The following is a 15,995-nucleotide window of genomic DNA, read 5'->3' as shown; positions in this document are numbered from 1 at the left end:
GTGCCCCGACCCTAGCACGTGTCCGCACCCTCACCTGTGCCCTCAGCCTTGCCGTTCCCTAACCCTAACCCTAGCCCGGAACGGAAACACACCGGCAGCCCCACACATTAGCCTCCGCCGTACCCTCATCCTAATCCATACGCGGACACTGACCCGCGCGTCCGCACGTGCCCCGACCCTAGCACGTGTCCGCACCCTCACCTGTGCCCTCAGCCTTGCCGTTCCCTAACCCTAACCCTAGCCCGGAAGGGAAACCCACCGGCAGCCCCACACCTTAGCCTCCGCCGTACCCTCATCCTAATCCGTACACGGACACTGACCCGCGCGTCCGCACGTGCCCCGACCCTAGCACGTGTCCGCACCCTCACCTGTGCCCTCAGCCTTGCCGTTCCCTAACCCTAACCCTAGCCCGGAAGGGAAACCCACCGGCAGCCCCACACCTTAGCCTCCGCCGTACCCTCATCCTAATCCGTACACGGACACTGACCCGCGCGTCCGCACGTGCCCCGACCCTAGCACGTGTCCGCACCCTCACCTGTGCCCTCAGCCTTGCCGTTCCCTAACCCTAACCCTAGCCCAAAACGGAAACCCACCGGCAGCCCCACACCTTAGCCTCCGCCGTACCCTCATCCTAATCCGTACGCGGACACTGACACGCGCGTCCGCACGTGCCCCGACCCTACCACGTGTCCGCACCCTCACCTGTGCCCTCAGCCTTGCCGTTCCCTAACCCTAACCCTAGCCCGGAAGGGAAACACACCGGCAGCCCCACACCTTGGCCTCCGCCGTACCCTCATCCTAATCCGTACGCGGACACTGACCCGCGCGTCCGCACGTGCCCCGACCCTAGCACGTGTCCGCACCCTCACCTGTGCCCTCAGCCTTGCCGTTCCCTAACCCTAACCCTAGCCCGGAACGGAAACCCACCGGCAGCCCCACACCTTAGCCTCCGCCGAACCCTCATCCTAATCCGTACGCGGACACTGACCCGCGCGTCCGCACGTGCCCCGACCCTAGCACGTGTCCGCACCCTCACCTGTGCCCTCAGCCTTGCCGTTCCCTAACCCTAACCCTAGCCCGGAACGGAAACCCACCGGCAGCCCCACACCTTAGCCTCCGCCGTACCCTCATCCTAATCCGTACGCGGACACTGACCCGCGCGTCCGCACGTGCCCCGACCCTAGCACGTGTCCGCACCCTCACCTGTGCCCTCAGCCTTGCCGTTCCCTAACCCTAACCCTAGCACGGAAGGGAAACCCACCGGCAGCCCCACACCTTAGCCTCCGCCGTACCCTCATCCTAATCCGTACGCGGACACTGACCCGCGCGTCCGCACGTGCCCCGACCCTAGCACGTGTCCGCACCCTCACCTGTGCCCTCAGCCTTGCCGTTCCCTAACCCTAACCCTAGCCCGGAACGGAAACCCACCGGCAGCCCCACACCTTAGCCTCCGCCGTACCCTCATCCTAATCCGTACGCGGACACTGACCCGCGCGTCCGCACGTGCCCCGACCCTAGCACGTGTCCGCACCCTCACCTGTGCCCTCAGCCTTGCCGTTCGCTAACCCTAACCCTAGCCCGGAACGGAAACCCACCGGCAGCCCCAAACCTTAGACTCCGCCGTACCCTCATCCTAATCCGTACGCGGACACTGACCCGCGCGTCCGCACGTGCCCCGACCCTAGCACGTGTCCGCACCCTCACCTGTGCCCTCAGCCTTGCCGTTCCCTAACCCTAACCCTAACCCGGAACGGAAACCCACCGGCAGCCCCACACCTTAGCCTCCGCGGTACCCTCATCCTAATCCGTACGCGGACACTGACCCGCGCGTCCGCACGTGCCCCGACCCTAACACGTGTCCGCACCCTCACCTGTGCCCTCAGCCTTGCCGTTCCCTAACCCTAACCCTAGCCCGGAACGGAAACCCACCGGCAGCCCCACACCTTAGCCTCCGCCGTACCATCATCCTAATCCGTACGCGGACACTGACCCGCGCGTCCGCACGTGCCCCGACCCTAGCACGTGTCCGCACCCTCACCTGTGCCCTCAGCCTTGCCGTTCCCTAACCCTAACCCTAGCCCGGAACGGGAACCCACCGGCAGCCCCACACCTTAGCCTCCGCCGAACCCTCATCCTAATCCGTACGCGGACACTGACCCGCGCGTCCGCACGTGCCCCGACCCTAGCACGTGTCCGCACCCTCACCTGTGCCCTCAGCCTTGCCGTTCCCTAACCCTAACCCTAGCCCGGAAGGGAAACCCACCGGCAGCCCCACACCTTAGCCTCCACCGTACCCTCATCCTAATCCGTACGCGGACACTGACACGCGCGTCCGCACGTGCCCCGACCCTAGCACGTGTCCGCACCCTCACCTGTGCCCTCAGCCTTGCCGTTCCCTAACCCTAACCCTAGCCCGGAACGGAACCCCACCGGCAGCCCCACACCTTAGCCTCCGCCGTACCCTCATCCTAATCCGTACGCGGACACTGACCCACGCGTCCGCACGTGCCCCGACCCTAGCACGTGTCCGCACCCTCACCTGTGCCCTCAGCCTTGCCGTTCCCTAACCCTAACCCTAGCCCGGAACGGAAACCTACCGGCAGCCCCACACCTTAGCCTCCGCCGTACCCTCATCCTAATCCGTACGCGGACACTGACCCGCGCGTCCGCACGTGCCCCGACCCTAGCACGTGTCCGCACCCTCACCTGTGCCCTCAGCCTTGCCGTTCCCTAACCCTAACCCTAGCCCGGAACGGAAACCCACCGGCAGCCCCACACCTTAGCCTCCGCCGTACCCTCAGCCTAATCCGTACACGGACACTGACCCGCGCGTCCGCACGGGCCCCGACCCTAGCACGTGTCCGCACCCTCACCTGTGCCCTCAGCCTTGCCGTTCCCTAACCCTAACCCTAGCCCGGAAGGGAAACCCACCGGCAGCCCTACACCTTAGACTCCGCCGTACCCTCATCCTAATCCGTACGCGGACATTGACCCGCGCGTCCGCACGTGCCCCGACCCTAGCACGTGTCCGCACCCTCACCTGTGCCCTCAGCCTTGCCGTTCCCTAACCCTAACCCTAGCCCGGAAGGGAAACCCACCGGCAGCCCCACACCTTAGCCTCCGCCGTACCCTCATCCTAATCCGTACGCGGACACTGTCCCGCGCGTCCGCACGTGCCCCGACCCTAGCACGTGTCCGCACCCTCACCTGTGCCCTCAGCCTTGCCGTTCCCTAACCCTAACCCTAGCCCAAAACGGAAACCCACCGGCAGCCCCACACCTTAGCCTCCGCCGTACCCTCATCCTAATCCGTACGCGGACACTGACACGCGCGTCCGCACGTGCCCCGACCCTAGCACGTGTCCGCACCCTCACCTGTGCCCTCAGCCTTGCCGTTCCCTAACCCTAACCCTAGCCCGGAACGGAAACCCACCGGCAGCCCCACACCTTAGCCTCCGCCGTACCCTCATCCTAATCCGTACGCGGACACTGACCCGCGCGTCCGCACGTGCCCCGACCCTAGCACGTGTCCGCACCCTCACCTGTGCCCTCAGCCTTGCCGTTCCCTAACCCTAACCCTAGCCCGGAACGGAAACCCACCGGCAGCCCCACACCTTAGCCTCCGCCGTACCCTCATCCTAATCCATACGCGGACACTGACCCGCGCGTCCGCACGTGCCCCGACCCTAGCACGTGTCCGCACCCTCACCTGTGCCCTCAGCCTTGCCGTTCGCTAACCCTAACCCTAGCCCGGAACGGAAACCCACCGGCAGCCCCACACCTTAGCCTCCGCCGTACCCTCATCCTAATCCGTACGCGGACACTGACCCGCGCGTCCGCACGTGCCCCGACCCTAGCACGTGTCCGCACCCTCACCTGTGCCCTCAGCCTTGCCGTTCCCTAACCCTAACCCTAGCCCGGAAGGGAAACCCACCGGCAGCCCTACACCTTAGACTGCGCCGTACCCTCATCCTAATCCGTACGCGGACACTGACCCGCGCGTCCGCACGTTCCCCGACCCTAGCACGTGTCCGCACCCTCACCTGTGCCCTCAGCCTTGCCGTTCCCTAACCCTAACCCTAGCCCGGAACGGAAACCCACCGGCAGCCCCACACCTTAGCCTCCGCCGTACCCTCATCCTAATCCGTACGCGGACACTGACCCACGCGTCCGCACGTGCCCCGACCCTAGCACGTGTCCGCACCCTCACCTGTGCCCTCAGCCTTGCCGTTCCCTAACCCTAACCCTAGCCCGGAACGGAAAACCACCGGCAGCCCCACACCTTAGCCTCCGCCGTACCCTCATCCTAATCCGTACGCGGACACTGACCCGCGCGTCCGCACGTGCCCCGACCCTAGCACGTGTCCGCACCCTCACCTGTGCCCTCAGCCTTGCCGTTCCCTAAACCTAACCCTAGCCCGGAAGGGAAACCCACCGGCAGCCCCACACCTTAGCCTCCGCCGTACCCTCATCCTAATCCGTACGCGGATACTGACACGCGCGTCCGCACGTGCCCCGACCCTAGCACGTGTCCGCACCCTCACCTGTGCCCTCAGCCTTGCCGTTCCCTAACCCTAACCCTAGCCCGGAACGGAAACCCACCGGCAGCCCCACACCTTAGCCTCCGCCGTACCCTCATCCTAATCCGTACACGGACACTGACCCGCGCGTCCGCACGTGCCCCGACCCTAGCACGTGTCCGCACCCTCACCTGTGCCCTCAGCCTTGCCGTTCCCTAACCCTAACCCTAGCCCGGAAGGGAAACCCACCGGCAGCCCTACACCTTAGACTCCGCCGTACCCTCATCCTAATCCGTACGCAGACACTGACCCGCGCGTCCTCACGTGCCCCGACCCTAGTACGTGTCCGCACCGTCACCTGTCCCCTCAGCCTTGCCGTTCCCTAACCCTGACCCTAGCCCGGAAGGGAAACCCACCGGCAGCCCCACACCTTAGCCTCCGCCGAACCCTCATCCTAATCCGTACGCGGACACTGACCCGCGCGTCCGCACGTGCCCCGACCTTAGCACGTGTCCGGACCCTCACCTGTGCCCTCAGCCTTGCCGTTCCCTAACCCTAACCCTAGCCCGGAACGGAAACCCACCGACAGCCCCATACCTTAGCCTCCACCGTACCCTCATCCTAATCCGTACGCGGACTCTGACCCGCGCGTCCGCACGTGCCCCGACCCTAGCACGTGTCCGCACCCTCACCTGTGCCCTCAGCCTTGCCGTTCCCTAACCCTAACCCTAGCCCGGAAGGGAAACCCACCAGCAGCCCTACACCTTAGACTCCGCCGTACCCTCATCCTAATCCGTACGCGGACACTGACCCACGCGTCCTCACGTGCCCCGACCCTAGTACGTGTCCGCACCGTCACCTGTCCCCTCAGCCTTGCCGTTCCCTAACCCTAACCCTAGCCCGGAAGGGAAACCCACCGGCAGCCCCACACCTTAGCCTCCGCCGAACCCTCATCCTAATCCGTACGCGGACACTGACCCGCGCGTCCGCACGTGCCCCGACCCTAGCACGTGTCCGGACCCTCACCTGTGCCCTCAGCCTTGCCATTCCCTAACCCTAACCCTAGCCCGGAACGGAAACCCACCGGCAGCCCCATACCTTAGCCTCCACCGTACCCTCATCCTAATCCGTACGCGGACTCTGACCCGCGCGTCCGCACGTGCCCCGACCCTAGCACGTGTCCGCACCCTCACCTGTGCCCTCAGCCTTGCCGTTCCCTAACCCTAACCCTAGCCCGGAAGGCAAACCCACCGGCAGCCCCACACCTTAGCCTCCGCCGTACCCTCATCCTAATCCATACGCGGACACTGACCCGCGCGTCCGCACGTGCCCCGACCCTAGCACGTGTCCGCACCCTCACCTGTGCCCTCAGCCTTGCCGTTCCCTAACCCTAACCCTAGCCCGGAACGGAACCCCACCGGCAGCCCCACACCTTAGCCTCCGCCGTACCCTCATCCTAATCCGTACGCGGACACTGACCCGCGCGTCCGCACGTGCCCCGACCCTAGCACGTGTCCGCACCCTCACCTGTGCCCTCAGCCTTGCCGTTCCCTAACCCTAACCCTAGCCCGGAAAGGAAACCCACCGGCAGCCCCACACCTTAGCCTCCGCCGTACCCTCATCCTAATCCGTACGCGGACACTGACCCGCGCGTCCGCACGTGCCCCGACCCCAGCACGTGTCCGCACCCTCACCTGTGCCCTCAGCCTTGCCGTTCCCTAACCCTAACCCTAGCCCGGAACGGAAACCCACCGGCAGCCCCAAACCTTAGCCTCCGCCGTACCCTCATCCTAATCCGTACACGGACACTGACCCGCGCGTCCGCACGTGCCCCGACCCTAGCACGTGTCCGCACCCTCACCTGTGCCCTCAGCCTTGCCGTTCCCTAACCCTAACCCTAGCCCGGAAGGGAAACCCACCGGCAGCCCCACACCTTAGCCTCCGCCGTACCCTCATCCTAATCCGTACACGGACACTGACCCGCGCGTCCGCACGTGCCCCGACCCTAGCACGTGTCCGCACCCTCACCTGTGCCCTCAGCCTTGCCGTTCCCTAACCCTAACCCTAGCCCGGAAGGGAAACCCACCGGCAGCCCTACACCTTAGACTCCGCCGTACCCTCATCCTAATCCGTACGCGGACACTGACCCGCGCGTCCTCACGTGCCCCGACCCTAGCACGTGTCCGCACCCTCACCTGTGCCCTCAGCCTTGCCGTTCCCTAACCCTAACCCTAGCCCGGAAGGGAAACCCACCGGCAGCCCCACACCTTAGCCTCCGCCGAACCCTCATCCTAACCCGTACGCGGACACTGACCCGCGCGTCCGCACGTGCCCCGACCCTAGCACGTGTCCGCACCCTCACCTGTGCCCTCAGCCTTGCCGTTCCCTAACCCTAACCCTAGCCCGGAACGGAAACCCACCGGCAGCCCCACACCTTAGCCTCCGCCGTACCCTCATCCTAATCCGTACACGGACACTGACCCGCGCGTCCTCACGTGCCCCGACCCTAGTACGTGTCCGCACCGTCACCTGTCCCCTCAGCCTTGCCGTTCCCTAACCCTAACCCTAGCCCGGAAGGGAAACCCACCGGCAGCCCCACACCTTAGCCTCCGCCGAACCCTCATCCTAATCCGTACGCGGACACTGACCCGCGCGTCCGCACGTGCCCCGACCCTAGCACGTGTCCGGACCCTCACCTGTGCCCTCAGCCTTGCCGTTCCCTAACCCTAACCCTAGCCCGGAACGGAAACCCACCGGCAGCCCCATACCTTAGCCTCCACCGTACCCTCATCCTAATCCGTACACGGACTCTGACCCGCGCGTCCGCACGTGCCCCGACCCTAGCACGTGTCCGCACCCTCACCTGTGCCCTCAGCCTTGCCGTTCCCTAACCCTAACCCTAGCCCGGAAGGGAAACCCACCGGCAGCCCTACACCTTAGACTCCGCCGTACCCTCATCCTAATCCGTACGCGGACACTGACCCGCGCGTCCTCACGTGCCCCGACCCTAGCACGTGTCCGCACCCTCACCTGTGCCCTCAGCCTTGCCGTTCCCTAACCCTAACCCTAGCCCGGAAGGGAAACCCACCGGCAGCCCCACACCTTAGCCTCCGCCGAACCCTCATCCTAACCCGTACGCGGACACTGACCCGCGCGTCCGCACGTGCCCCGACCCTAGCACGTGTCCGCACCCTCACCTGTGCCCTCAGCCTTGCCGTTCCCTAACCCTAACCCTAGCCCGGAACGGAAACCCACCGGCAGCCCCACACCTTAGCCTCCGCCGTACCCTCATCCTAATCCGTACGCGGACACTGACCCGCGCGTCCGCACGTGCCCCGACCCTAGCACGTGTCCGCACCCTCACCTGTGCCCTCAGCCTTGCCGTTCCCTAACCCTAACCCTAGCCCGGAACGGAAACCCACCGGCAGCCCCACACCTTAGCCTCCGCCGTACCCTCATCCTAATCCGTACGCGGACACTGACCCGCGCGTCCGCACGTGCCCCGACCCTAGCACGTGTCCGCACCCTCACCTGTGCCCTCAGCCTTGCCGTTCCCTAACCCTAACCCTAGCAAGGAACGGAAACCCACCGGCAGCCCCACACCTTAGCCTCCGCCGTACCCTCACCCTAATCCGTACGCGGACACTGACCCGCGCGTCCGCACGTGCCCCGACCCTAGCACGTGTCCGCACCCTCACCTGTGCCCTCAGCCTTGCCGTTCCCTAACCCTAACCCTAGCCCAAAACGGAAACCCACCGGCAGCCCCACACCTTAGCCTCCGCCGTACCCTCATCCTAATCCGTACGCGGACACTGACACGCGCGTCCGCACGTGCCCCGACCCTAGCACGTGTCCGCACCCTCACCTGTGCCCTCAGCCTTGCCGTTCCCTAACCCTAACCCTAGCCCGGAAGGGAAACCCACCGGCAGCCCCACACCTTAGCCTCCGCCGTACCCTCATCCTCATCCGTACGCGGACACTGACCCGTGCGTCCGCACGTGCCCCGACCCTAGCACGTGTCCGCACCCTCACTTGTGCCCTCAGCCTTGCCGTTCCCTAACCCTAACCCTAGCCCGGAACGGAAACCCACCGGCAGCCCCACACCTTAGCCTCCGCCGTACCCTCATCGTAATCCGTACGCGGACACTGACCCGCGCGTCCGCACGTGCCCCGACCCTAGCACGTGTCCGCACCCTCACCTGTGCCCTCAGCCTTGCCGTTCCCTAACCCTAACCCTAGCCCAGAAGGGAAACCCACCGGAAGCCCCACACCTTAGCCTCCGCCGAACCCTCATCCTAACCCGTACGCGGACACTGACCCGCGCGTCCGCACGTGCCCCGACCCTAGCACGTGTCCGCACCCTCACCTGTGCCCTCAGCCTTGCCGTTCCCTAACCCTAACCCTAGCCCGGAACGGAAACCCACCGGCAGCCCCACACCTTAGCCTCCGCCGTACCCTCATCCTAATCCGTACGCGGACACTGACCCGCGCGTCCGCACGTGCCCCGACCCTAGCACGTGTCCGCACCCTCACCTGTGCCCTCAGCCTTGCCGTTCCCTAACCCTAACCCTAGCCCGGAACGGAAACCCACCGGCAGCCCCACACCTTAGCCTCCGCCGTACCCTCATCCTAATCCGTACGCGGACACTGACCCGCGCGTCCGCACGTGCCCCGACCCTAGCACGTGTCCGCACCCTCACCTGTGCCCTCAGCCTTGCCGTTCCCTAACCCTAACCCTAGCCCGGAAGGGAAACCCACCGGCAGCCCCACACCTTAGCCTCCGCCGAACCCTCATCCTAATCCGTACGCGGACACTGACCCGCGCGTCCGCACGTGCCCCGACCCTAGCACGTGTCCGCACCCTCACCTGTGCCCTCAGCCTTGCCGTTCCCTAACCCTAACCCTAGCCCGGAACGGAAACCCACCGGCAGCCCCACACATTAGCCTCCGCCGTACCCTCATCCTAATCCATACGCGGACACTGACCCGCGCGTCCGCACGTGCCCCGACCCTAGCACGTGTCCGCACCCTCACCTGTGCCCTCAGCCTTGCCGTTCCCTAACCCTAACCCTAGCCCGGAAGGGAAACCCACCGGCAGCCCCACACCTTAGCCTCCGCCGTACCCTCATCCTAATCCGTACACGGACACTGACCCGCGCGTCCGCACGTGCCCCGACCCTAGCACGTGTCCGCACCCTCACCTGTGCCCTCAGCCTTGCCGTTCCCTAACCCTAACCCTAGCCCAAAACGGAAACCCACCGGCAGCCCCACACCTTAGCCTCCGCCGTACCCTCATCCTAATCCGTACGCGGACACTGACACGCGCGTCCGCACGTGCCCCGACCCTACCACGTGTCCGCACCCTCACCTGTGCCCTCAGCCTTGCCGTTCCCTAACCCTAACCCTAGCCCGGAAGGGAAACACACCGGCAGCCCCACACCTTAGCCTCCGCCGTACCCTCATCCTAATCCGTACGCGGACACTGACCCGCGCGTCCGCACGTGCCCCGACCCTAACACGTGTCCGCACCCTCACCTGTGCCCTCAGCCTTGCCGTTCCCTAACCCTAACCCTAGCCCGGAACGGAAACCCACCGGCAGCCCCACACCTTAGCCTCCGCCGAACCCTCATCCTAATCCGTACGCGGACACTGACCCGCGCGTCCTCACGTGCCCCGACCCTAGCACGTGTCCGCACCCTCACCTGTGCCCTCAACCTTGCCGTTCCCTAACCCTAACCCTAGCCCGGAAGGGAAACCCACCGGCAGCCCTACACCTTAGACTCCGCCGTACCCTCATCCTAATCCGTACGCGGACACTGACCCGCGCGTCCTCACGTGCCCCGACCCTAGCACGTGTCCGCACCGTCAACTGTGCCCTCAGCCTTGCCGTTCCCTAACCCTAACCCTAGCCCGGAAGGGAAACTCACCGGCAGCCCCACACCTTAGCCTCCGCCGAACCCTCATCCTAATCCGTACGCAGACACTGACCCGCGCGTCCGCACGTGCCCCGACCCTAGCACGTGTCCGGACCCTCACCTGTGCCCTCAGCCTTGCCGTTCCCTAACCCTAACCCTAGCCCGGAACGGAAACCCACCGGCAGCCCCATACCTTAGCCTCCGCCGTACCCTCATCCTAATCCGTACGCGGACACTGACCCGCGCGTCCGCACGTGCCCTGACCCTAGCACGTGTCCGCACCCTCACCTGTGCCCTCAGCCTTGCCGTTCCCTAACCCTAACCCTAGCCCGGAACGGAAACCCACCGGCAGCCCCACACCTTAGCCTCCGCCGTACCCTCATCCTAATCCGTACGCGGACACTGACCCACGCATCCGCACGTGCCCCGACCCTAGCACGTGTCCGCACCCTCACCTGTGCCCTCAGCCTTGCCGTTCCCTAACCCTAACCCTAGCCCGGAACGGAAACCCACCGGCAGCCCCACACCTTAGCCTCCGCCGTACCCTCATCCTAATCCGTACGCGGACACTGACCCGCGCGTCCGCACGTGCCCCGACCCTAGCACGTGTCCGCACCCTCACCTGTGCCCTCAGCCTTGCCGTTCCCTAACCCTAACCCTAGCCCGGAACGGAAACCCACCGGCAGCCCCACACCTTAGCCTCCGCCGTACCCTCATCCTAATCCGTACACGGACACTGACCCGCGCGTCCGCACGGGCCCCGACCCTAGCACGTGTCCGCACCCTCACCTGTGCCCTCAGCCTTGCCGTTCCCTAACCCTAACCCTAGCCCGGAAGGGAAACCCACCGGCAGCCCTACACCTTAGACTCCGCCGTACCCTCATCCTAATCCGTACGCGGACATTGACCCGCGCGTCCGCACGTGCCCCGACCCTAGCACGTGTCCGCACCCTCACCTGTGCCCTCAGCCTTGCCGTTCCCTAACCCTAACCCTAGCCCGGAAGGGAAACCCACCGGCAGCCCCACACCTTAGCCTCCGCCGTACCCTCATCCTAATCCGTACGCGGACACTGACCCGCGCGTCCGCACGTGCCCCGACCCTAGCACGTGTCCGCACCCTCACCTGTGCCCTCAGCCTTGCCGTTCCCTAACCCTAACCCTAGCCCGGAACGGAAACCCACCGGCAGCCCCACACCTTAGCCTCCGCCGTACCCTCATCCTAATCCGTACACGGACACTGACCCGCGCGTCCGCACGTGCCCCGACCCTAGCACGTGTCCGCACCCTCACCTGTGCCCTCAGCCTTGCCGTTCCCTAACCCTAACCCTAGCCCAAAACGGAAACCCACCGGCAGCCCCACACCTTAGCCTCCGCCGTACCCTCATCCTAATCCGTACGCGGACACTGACACGCGCGTCCGCACGTGCCCCGACCCTACCACGTGTCCGCACCCTCACCTGTGCCCTCAGCCTTGCCGTTCCCTAACCCTAACCCTAGCCCGGAAGGGAAACACACCGGCAGCCCCACACCTTAGCCTCCGCCGTACCCTCATCCTAATCCGTACGCGGACACTGACCCGCGCGTCCGCACGTGCCCCGACCCTAACACGTGTCCGCACCCTCACCTGTGCCCTCAGCCTTGCCGTTCCCTAACCCTAACCCTAGCCCGGAACGGAAACCCACCGGCAGCCCCACACCTTAGCCTCCGCCGAACCCTCATCCTAATCCGTACGCGGACACTGACCCGCGCGTCCGCACGTGCCCCGACCCTAACACGTGTCCGCACCCTCACCTGTGCCCTCAGCCTTGCCGTTCCCTAACCCTAACCCTAGCCCGGAAGGGAAACCCACCGGCAGCCCTACACCTTAGACTCCGCCGTACCCTCATCCTAATCCGTACGCGGACACTGACCCGCGCGTCCTCACGTGCCCCGACCCTAGTACGTGTCCGCACCGTCACCTGTCCCCTCAGCCTTGCCGTTCCCTAACCCTAACCCTAGCCCGGAAGGGAAACCCACCGGCAGCCCCACACCTTAGCCTCCGCCGAACCCTCATCCTAATCCGTACGCGGACACTGACCCGCGCGTCCGCACGTGCCCCGACCCTAGCACGTGTCCGGACCCTCACCTGTGCCCTCAGCCTTGCCGTTCCCTAACCCTAACCCTAGCCCGGAACGGAAACCCACCGGCAGCCCCATACCTTAGCCTCCACCGTACCCTCATCCTAATCCGTACACGGACTCTGACCCGCGAGTCCGCACGTGCCCCGACCCTAGCACGTGTCCGCACCCTCACCTGTGCCCTCAGCCTTGCCGTTCCCTAACCCTAACCCTAGCCCGGAAGGGAAACCCACCGGCAGCCCTACACCTTAGACTCCGCCGTACCCTCATCCTAATCCGTACGCGGACACTGACCCGCGCGTCCTCACGTGCCCCGACCCTAGCACGTGTCCGCACCCTCACCTGTGCCCTCAGCCTTGCCGTTCCCTAACCCTAACCCTAGCCCGGAAGGGAAACCCACCGGCAGCCCCACACCTTAGCCTCCGCCGAACCCTCATCCTAACCCGTACGCGGACACTGACCCGCGCGTCCGCACGTGCCCCGACCCTAGCACGTGTCCGCACCCTCACCTGTGCCCTCAGCCTTGCCGTTCCCTAACCCTAACCCTAGCCCGGAACGGAAACCCACCGGCAGCCCCACACCTTAGCCTCCGCCGTACCCTCATCCTAATCCGTACGCGGACACTGACCCGCGCGTCCGCACGTGCCCCGACCCTAGCACGTGTCCGCACCCTCACCTGTGCCCTCAGCCTTGCCGTTCCCTAACCCTAACCCTAGCCCGGAACGGAAACCCACCGGCAGCCCCACACCTTAGCCTCCGCCGTACCCTCATCCTAATCCGTACGCGGACACTGACCCGCGCGTCCGCACGTGCCCCGACCCTAGCACGTGTCCGCACCCTCACCTGTGCCCTCAGCCTTGCCGTTCCCTAACCCTAACCCTAGCAAGGAACGGAAACCCACCGGCAGCCCCACACCTTAGCCTCCGCCGTACCCTCACCCTAATCCGTACGCGGACACTGACCCGCGCGTCCGCACGTGCCCCGACCCTAGCACGTGTCCGCACCCTCACCTGTGCCCTCAGCCTTGCCGTTCCCTAACCCTAACCCTAGCCCAAAACGGAAACCCACCGGCAGCCCCACACCTTAGCCTCCGCCGTACCCTCATCCTAATCCGTACGCGGACACTGACACGCGCGTCCGCACGTGCCCCGACCCTAGCACGTGTCCGCACCCTCACCTGTGCCCTCAGCCTTGCCGTTCCCTAACCCTAACCCTAGCCCGGAAGGGAAACCCACCGGCAGCCCCACACCTTAGCCTCCGCCGTACCCTCATCCTCATCCGTACGCGGACACTGACCCGTGCGTCCGCACGTGCCCCGACCCTAGCACGTGTCCGCACCCTCACCTGTGCCCTCAGCCTTGCCGTTCCCTAACCCTAACCCTAGCCCGGAACGGAAACCCACCGGCAGCCCCACACCTTAGCCTCCGCCGTACCCTCATCGTAATCCGTACGCGGACACTGACCCGCGCGTCCGCACGTGCCCCGACCCTAGCACGTGTCCGCACCCTCACCTGTGCCCTCAGCCTTGCCGTTCCCTAACCCTAACCCTAGCCCAGAAGGGAAACCCACCGGAAGCCCCACACCTTAGCCTCCGCCGAACCCTCATCCTAACCCGTACGCGGACACTGACCCGCGCGTCCGCACGTGCCCCGACCCTAGCACGTGTCCGCACCCTCACCTGTGCCCTCAGCCTTGCCGTTCCCTAACCCTAACCCTAGCCCGGAACGGAAACCCACCGGCAGCCCCACACCTTAGCCTCCGCCGTACCCTCATCCTAATCCGTACGCGGACACTGACCCGCGCGTCCGCACGTGCCCCGACCCTAGCACGTGTCCGCACCCTCACCTGTGCCCTCAGCCTTGCCGTTCCCTAACCCTAACCCTAGCCCGGAACGGAAACCCACCGGCAGCCCCACACCTTAGCCTCCGCCGTACCCTCATCCTAATCCGTACGCGGACACTGACCCGCGCGTCCGCACGTGCCCCGACCCTAGCACGTGTCCGCACCCTCACCTGTGCCCTCAGCCTTGCCGTTCCCTAACCCTAACCCTAGCCCGGAAGGGAAACCCACCGGCAGCCCCACACCTTAGCCTCCGCCGAACCCTCATCCTAATCCGTACGCGGACACTGACCCGCGCGTCCGCACGTGCCCCGACCCTAGCACGTGTCCGCACCCTCACCTGTGCCCTCAGCCTTGCCGTTCCCTAACCCTAACCCTAGCCCGGAACGGAAACCCACCGGCAGCCCCACACATTAGCCTCCGCCGTACCCTCATCCTAATCCATACGCGGACACTGACCCGCGCGTCCGCACGTGCCCCGACCCTAGCACGTGTCCGCACCCTCACCTGTGCCCTCAGCCTTGCCGTTCCCTAACCCTAACCCTAGCCCGGAAGGGAAACCCACCGGCAGCCCCACACCTTAGCCTCCGCCGTACCCTCATCCTAATCCGTACACGGACACTGACCCGCGCGTCCGCACGTGCCCCGACCCTAGCACGTGTCCGCACCCTCACCTGTGCCCTCAGCCTTGCCGTTCCCTAACCCTAACCCTAGCCCAAAACGGAAACCCACCGGCAGCCCCACACCTTAGCCTCCGCCGTACCCTCATCCTAATCCGTACGCGGACACTGACACGCGCGTCCGCACGTGCCCCGACCCTACCACGTGTCCGCACCCTCACCTGTGCCCTCAGCCTTGCCGTTCCCTAACCCTAACCCTAGCCCGGAAGGGAAACACACCGGCAGCCCCACACCTTGGCCTCCGCCGTACCCTCATCCTAATCCGTACGCGGACACTGACCCGCGCGTCCGCACGTGCCCCGACCCTAGCACGTGTCCGCACCCTCACCTGTGCCCTCAGCCTTGCCGTTCCCTAACCCTAACCCTAGCCCGGAACGGAAACCCACCGGCAGCCCCACACCTTAGCCTCCGCCGAACCCTCATCCTAATCCGTACGCGGACACTGACCCGCGCGTCCGCACGTGCCCCGACCCTAGCACGTGTCCGCACCCTCACCTGTGCCCTCAGCCTTGCCGTTCCCTAACCCTAACCCTAGCCCGGAACGGAAACCCACCGGCAGCCCCACACCTTAGCCTCCGCCGTACCCTCATCCTAATCCGTACGCGGACACTGACCCGCGCGTCCTCACGTGCCCCGACCCTAGCACGTGTCCGCACCCTCACCTGTGCCCTCAGCCTTGCCGTTCCCTAACCCTAACCCTAGCACGGAAGGGAAACCCACCGGCAGCCCCACACCTTAGCCTCCGCCGTACCCTCATCCTAATCCGTACGCGGACACTGACCCGCGCGTCCGCACGTGCCCCGACCCTAGCACGTGTCCGCACCCTCACCTGTGCCCTCAGCCTTGCCGTTCCCTAACCCTAACCCTAGCCCGGAACGGAAACCCACCGGCAGCCCCACACCTTAGCCTCCGCCGTACCCTCATC

This window comes from Hyperoodon ampullatus, assembly GCF_949752795.1.
Source record: "Hyperoodon ampullatus genome assembly, chromosome: 16".
Taxonomy (NCBI): domain Eukaryota; kingdom Metazoa; phylum Chordata; class Mammalia; order Artiodactyla; family Ziphiidae; genus Hyperoodon; species Hyperoodon ampullatus.
This window is presented reverse-complemented; position numbering follows the sequence as displayed.